This window comes from Pinus tabuliformis, chromosome 4_1 (assembly GCF_031772625.1).
Source record: "Pinus tabuliformis cultivar Carrire ecotype Pingquan chromosome 4_1, CPIR1, whole genome shotgun sequence".
In the NCBI taxonomy this organism is placed as follows: domain Eukaryota; kingdom Viridiplantae; phylum Streptophyta; class Pinopsida; order Pinales; family Pinaceae; genus Pinus; species Pinus tabuliformis.
The window spans coordinates 581,556,994-581,564,263 of record NC_142303.1 but is presented as its reverse complement, the minus strand read 5'-3'; the positions used below and the strand labels follow the sequence as shown (position 1 = coordinate 581,564,263).

Sequence of the window (7,270 nt, the reverse complement as noted above, 5' to 3'; positions counted from 1 at the left end):
ACATATTTAACATTATATATTTTTTTAATTTTATCAAAATTCCAATGATTTCCAATAATAATTATTATTAATTGTATAGGTTTATTGATTAAATTTAAAATTTCATTAATTATGAAAATGAATTATCATTATTTAAAATTTTACATATTGAATGAGCATAATGGTTAAAAGCATGTGTTTCCCACAAACAAGAGGTCTCATACACCAATTTGATGTAAGGCTTGACACTGACCTTAAAATTAGATAATAATAATAATTAATCAATAATATATTATTTAAATTCATTTTCAAAAAATCTACTTATTATAATTATTCTCTAAAATAATTACTTATTTTTTTATTAATTAAAATAAAATTACATATTAAACTGTAAAACATCTCTGTGCACATCTATCAACCCCATAACATTATTTTCTAATTTCTTATATTAATGTTTAATAAAACAATCATATTTTGCCACTGCACAAACTGAGAGTATTTCTGACATGTGCATACTCAGAAGTTAAAAATTGAACGAAACACAAACATTTTCCTATATTATCAATGTAATGGGAAACTCCAAAATTATATATTCTTCAAATTCAACTCGAATGCACATTGAACATAGACTGTGAAGTGTTCAAGTTATTTGTTAGGAATACAGAGGGCTTTCACTTGACATCGTCAGCTATCTAAAGGTCTATCCCTCGACGTTATCCGTGGGACATATGATATGTTAACGAGCCACCTTTTATCATCATTACTTTTCATCCTTGTAACAAACATCTCCATCACAGATAACTCATGCGGCATCAATCTCACCATCGGTCCTTTGTCCCTTCTCCTTCTCCTCCTCCTCCACCCCACCTGGTTCCGGTTCGGTTTCGGTTTCGGTTTCGGTTTCCGTTTCCGTCCCCCTACTTGTGTCTTCTTCGCTGTCTGTTTGATACTTCAAAGCACAAGTCAGATGAAATTTGAAATCAGAATCAGCTCCGCATGGAACCTTATAGCACCATGCAAATCCATCATGATAGCAATGCTCACAGCTAAATTTACGAATCCGTGTCAATACAAGGGGACCCTCCTCGTTAGACACGCGGGAATATATCTCCTTCGGTGATGTGTGTGCCAGCTCTTCCACCGCCCTCTCAATATGAGCGTCACTGAAGGGAAAAGCCACGGCCCCATAGGTAAGCAGAGGATCTAGGGCTTCATCTATCACAGTTTTTCCGTCTGGGCCAATCAAAATCAAGGAAATGTCTCTACTACCGAAAATCTTCTCGAGATGCCCAATGGTTTTATCACCAAATGGAAGAGCTAACCATGGCATGCTCTTGCAGTGGTCTTCAAAGGTCTCTTGATCTTTGCCACGGAAGATGAAAACAATCTCAAAAGCTTCTCCTCTTTTCTTGATTTCCTTGTATACCTTTACAATCTCTGCAGTCAAACAACCTGGGCAAGAGCCCGAAAGGGTATCGAAATACAGACCAACTGTTTTGCCCACAAGCTCAGCTACGGGAACCTGTTACAAGAATCAAAACGTATAAATGATCAGGACTATATTAACGATCAGGACTATATAACGTATTGAGTTGATGTTTAGTGGTTGATAACAGGACTCTGCCGTGAAGACAACCCAAATTCAAACACTTACATACTTATTTCTGAAAATAAGTAGCATGCCAATGAGAATTAGATGAGTCGCTTACATACTTATTTTTGAAAATAAGTAGCATGCCAATGAGAATTAGATGAGCCGCTTTGTATAAGTTTATTGTTGGATTTTAATAACTGGTCTGTTAAGTGAGTATATACAAATCCTTTTGGATAACTTGTATGTGAGGTAGGCATATACAAGGTCCTCATTTAATGTCCATTGGCAGGTCACATATTTGTTGCTCCTATGTAGAGCTTTTTATACAAAATTTTAAGTGCCCCAGAAATTTTTGATAATGCTGAATCTATTTCCACCATAAAAAAACCATTCAAAAGCTTCAATTACCTTATTTTTTGAGTCTTTTTACTAAATTCCAGCAAAAAAAATGCTACCATCTAAATAGTTTATTGGGTCGATAAACAACACTTTGTAAACTGCACACCCTAAATTATGAATATTTGTTTTCTTGTTTATCTTCATTTCAGTACTTCCAGCTACTTACGGCTGATCTATTATCCAAGCGAGGGATAGCATAGGATTCACGCAAATTTTTTTTAAATGAAGATTCACTTAAGTTTTTTTTTTAATGAATTTGAACACGGAATGAGAATCTATGATTCTGTATCCAGTTTGATAAGAGCGCAATGAGTATTATAAGTAATTTTTCTTTGGTGAGGAACCAGGAGGCAGTAGCACATTAACCTGGGATAGCACATAAATAAACAAAGGAGACCATGAATTGGTTTAGGTTCTAAACCTGAGTAGCTTCTAGGCTGTTAAATATCACCGAGGACATGGAACTCGGTCTGTCCACTTGGCCCCATTATCAAGATTCACAAGACAAAACTAAATGGGAAGCACAATGAAGGATTTTTTTATTACCAGAAGAAAGAAACAGTTCACGCTGTGCCATGTGTATAGATTTAAATCTTTATTCATATCAAAATTCTGCAAATATAAGTTTTAAAAAAACGGTTTATCTTATCAAAATGCTAATCCTTCAGCAGATATAGTTCAGTGTAGAGAAATTGAAAATGTGGAAAATAAGAACAAAATTACAAATGTATTTTTTCAAAATTTGGAGAACAAAACAAAGTGAGTAGGATCTAAGTAGCGAATATACTGCTCAATCAATCCTGAAGTCATGATTGAAGGCAGCATAGTGAATGACTCTTGGAGCTGAATCAAGATCTGAAGTCATGATTGAAGGCAGTATAGTGAAAAACCTTTGGAGCTGAATCAATTCCTTTTTAGAAAGCATATCCTCAATGTGGTTATGTTCTCTGTAGATGAAAGTATAAGAGATGTGCTGAAAAGTACTTTCATCCAATTTGCCAGCAAGGGAGGATGGAATCCAGAGAGCCCCTGACTCAATCGATGGAGCTTTTCGAATTTCCAAAAATATTGTGCTTAATTGAACTAAAAAGCTCATAAAAAAATTTGCTCATGAAAAAGCTAAATCCTTCTCTATATTAGATTCATATTTAAAATAAATCTATATTTAAGATGGATATATGTTGATATTTATTCACAATGAAAGACACATTGTGCTTAATTGAGCTAAAAAGCTCATAAAAAAAATTTACACATAAAGAAAAAGTTAAATCCTTCTCTATATTAGATTCATATTTAAAATAAATCTATATTTAAGATGGATATATGTTGATATTTATTCACAATGAAAGACACATTATGCTTAATTGAGCTAAAAAGCTCATAAAAACAATTTACACATAAAAGAAATTAGATTTCTCTTCATGTTAGATCCATATTTAATATAACTCTATATTTAAGATAGATAATAAATTCATATTTAAGATAGATATATGTTGATATTTATTCACAATCAAAACATATTATACTTAATTGAGCTAAAAAAACTCATTAAAAAAAATTGCAAATAATTTTTTTTTTATGTTAAATCCATATTTAAAATGGATATATGCTGATATTTATTCACAATAAAAAAAACTCTATTCAACCATTTTTATATATCATTCCCATTTGTTTTATAGTAAATATTCAAACATTTTTATATACCATTCCCATTTGTTTTATAGTAAATAAGACTTATTGTTTTGCTGTGAATACGTGAATCATGTCATAGAACAATGAAAGTAGAAAACAGATCTCAGTAACTCACCTGGACACCTCCATGCTTGATCACAAAGTCACGCTCATCAGAAACCAAGAGTGACTCCAGTGTCTGTGATTCTCTTCTGGCTTTCTCCTTAGCTTCCGCCGCTTCAATCTCATCCAGCCGCTCTTTTGTAAAAGGGTAATACTTGGTTCCATGTCTTATGTAAAAAGATGCACTTTCCGGCGCTAATTTCCCATCTGGATGTACAATGACCACGTTTGGGGTAAACGGGGTAAACGGAAGTCGGAAGTAGCGAAACAATTTCTTTATAGTCTTGTCTCCAAATGGCAAAGCCAGCCATGGCATCCTCTCATAATGCTTTTGAAAGTCTCTTTCATTTTGGTCATCCGACAGGAACACAATCTCAATGGCTTCCCCTCTTTCTCGAAGCTCATCGTAAAACTCCGAAAGATCTGAAGTGGAATAAAAGCAGTCAACAGGGCCGTTGACCGAGAAATAAAGCACCACTGTCTTCCCCAGAAGCTCCGCTACCGGAACCTGTTGGCAAATACCCAAATTGAGACAGACCATGATGAAGTAGAATCTGTGCACCTACTTTTCCTAAATCCTTACAGGGCGCAATTATTGCATAAGACGCAATCACCCAATTCAGAATATGTATTCATTAGGTTTAACAAATACTTGTTATATTATCAATCTTAAAAATTCCAATTCAATTTATTTATATTGTTTTTTATTTTTATTCATATAATTTTAATGAGTTTAGTGGTTAAGAGTATGTGTTTTTTATTTGTTTTTTTTTAAATTCAAAATCAGAAATAGAATATGAACTATTTTCTAGACTTAAATCTAAGAGTCAAGTCAATTTAACAATCTAATAAACAAATCATATGACAAATCAAATCACTGCATTGAGGTGCTTCCCTTATCCCAAAACTTCTGATACACCAATTTAATATATAACTTACTGTTAACTTTAATAATAAAATCACTTTTTAATTCCATTTACATTTTAATCTTCGTCCATTGCATATTTTATTTGGAAGATGAGAAACAAAATTTAATTGAGTGATTGTCTAAAGATTTTTGAGTTAATTTAAATTGGAATGCATTAAATTTTTTTCTATCAATAAAAATTTATCGTATTCATGAAAAACTCTCATAAAATGTCCTAACCAGAGTTCCATGCAAAAGAAAAGACAAACAGAATTGCGAAAACACACACCTTTCTTACACGGTCGAATTAAAAGGGGAAAAACCGACCTTTCTTTCTCCATGGCCAATGACAAAATCTCGTTCATCCGACACCAGAAGGGACTCTAGAGTTTGTGCATCCCTGAAGGCCTTCACTTTGGCCCTCGCCTCATCAATTCTCTCTGCAGTGAATGGATAGCCCTCGACACCGAATTCTTCAAAAACCTCCAAGCCATAAGGGGTTATAATTTTGCCATCTTTATCTAGAACAACAAGGCTGGGAATATGTTTCACCTGAAAGGCCTGCTTGAGCTTTTTCCTCGTATTCTCATCTGAGAATGGCAAGGCAAGCCATGGCATGGTACGGTGGGATTCCTCAAAAGCCTGATAAAGTTTTTTTTTTGTATTTTTACCCCACAATTCCCATTCCCATTCCCATTTAAGAACCGGTTCCCATCGATCCTCATCATAGTCATTGTCATCGTAGTCACTGTCACTCTCATCATAGTCATTGTCATCGTAGTCACTGTCACTCTCACTGTCACTGTCACTTTGACCCTCCCACTTAATGAAATCAGTAGAAACGAAGACAATCTCGAAGTCCCCCTTCTCCAGTAACTGTTTATAAATTTTAGACAAAACGGGTGTGAAATCCCGGGATGCATGAAAGCGATCGGCAAAGTACAGAGCCACATGTTTTCCTTCCAGTTCTTCAATTTTCACCTGCACATTACCATGGTTTCAAAACCAGGACGCAATTTTAGACAAAAGTTAATGAAATGAGTGTACATGTCAAAGCATAACAATCATACCCTTTGTCCATCGTTTCGGATCAAGAAATCACGTTCCTCATTGAAAAGCAAAGATCTCAAACTCTCGTGGGTGGCAGGTTTCTCCTGCTCATTGAACTCAGACATAGTAAGCGATAACACACGATCTCCCTCTGTCCCGAGCAGGCTTTCTCCTGTTTTTTATTTTATTGCACTGCCAGCTCTGAGATTCCTCGGAACAGAGAGGTTATCAGTTAATCCCCGTTTATGAAAGAGATGTAATCAGGTAAGCCTCCTACATGGAGACGTTGTCAGTTATACCGTTCAATATAACAGTTACATTAAAAATTAATTTTAAAAAATGTATTTATTTTGGAAAAGAAATAAAAAGGAATATTTTATAGAGATAAACTGGTAAATTTAAAGATATATTAAGTAATTGATTTTAAATTTAAAAACATTGTATTAAATAAGAGGAGTTCAATTGTTGAATTTAGTCTTCTGTGATCTATATCAAGTATTATGAGACAAGTGTATTTACGCGGAAATACTTTTTTCATAATAATAGGAGTTGTTTTTAGTGTGGTTTTTTGGAATTTTTGTGTTGGAATCTGGCCGAAAAAATTGAGGTAAAATCTTGATTTGTGTTATTTAAACTGTTTTTTTTACTATATATGGATTCAGCACCCCTAAAAATTTTAGGCACTCCAATTGTTCAAGGGTTACACCTCAGACTTTTGATTTCAATAAATTCCTTCCAGATTTTAGAGAAATTATACCAAAAAACCCACCCTAAAAATTTCCAAAAAATTGACAATTTTTAATTAATATAACTATTATATTTTGAAATAAATAATTACAAAATATTTATATTAAAAATTGAAGTAAAATTAAAATTTCAGATAGTTTAAAGTAAATATAAATTAGTATGAATTATTCAAATTTATATTTATATTAAATTAATTATATAAAAGTTTGAAAATTATATAAATTTATATAATAATCATATTAATGAATATAATAATTTTATTAAAAAATAATATACAAAATATTTACATGGAAAAATATTTTAAATATAAATCAGAATACTTTTTTAAATGAAATAATACAATTGAATTTCAAAATAAATTTAAGTTTATCTTAATTTACTAAATTTAAATTAAAGAATATGATCATAAATTTTAAAAAAACTACAGCAAAAAAATATAATCATGAATTCACTTTAATTAATTTAAATTTTTGGATTTAAACATAGGAACATGTTTATACATGAAATTATAATTTTATAAAAGATAACATGTTTTTAAAATATTATACCTATTTCAATATCTGAGAATAATAATTAAATTTATATTAATTAAATATATTTTTAAAATGAAATAAAAACACTATTAAACTGAAAATAAACTATTATTTTATATATGTAATATTATATATATGAAAAATAAATATAAATTTTTAAATTTTAATTTTTGTGATTCATATTGATTGGTAAAAAAAATCAGAATAATCATATATGATTTTACTGGTGTGAATGATGAATCCAATAGAGGGTTTTAAATGTTGAGT

The 7,270-nt window shown here is 31.7% G+C and overlaps 1 pseudogene; it reads right to left on the bottom strand.

The window, feature by feature from the left end:
- Positions 1-781: 781 nt before the first annotated feature.
- On the bottom strand, positions 782-5,291 carry LOC149177274 (putative nucleoredoxin 1 pseudogene; annotated as a pseudogene).
- Between the last annotated feature and the right edge of the window lie 1,979 nt (positions 5,292-7,270).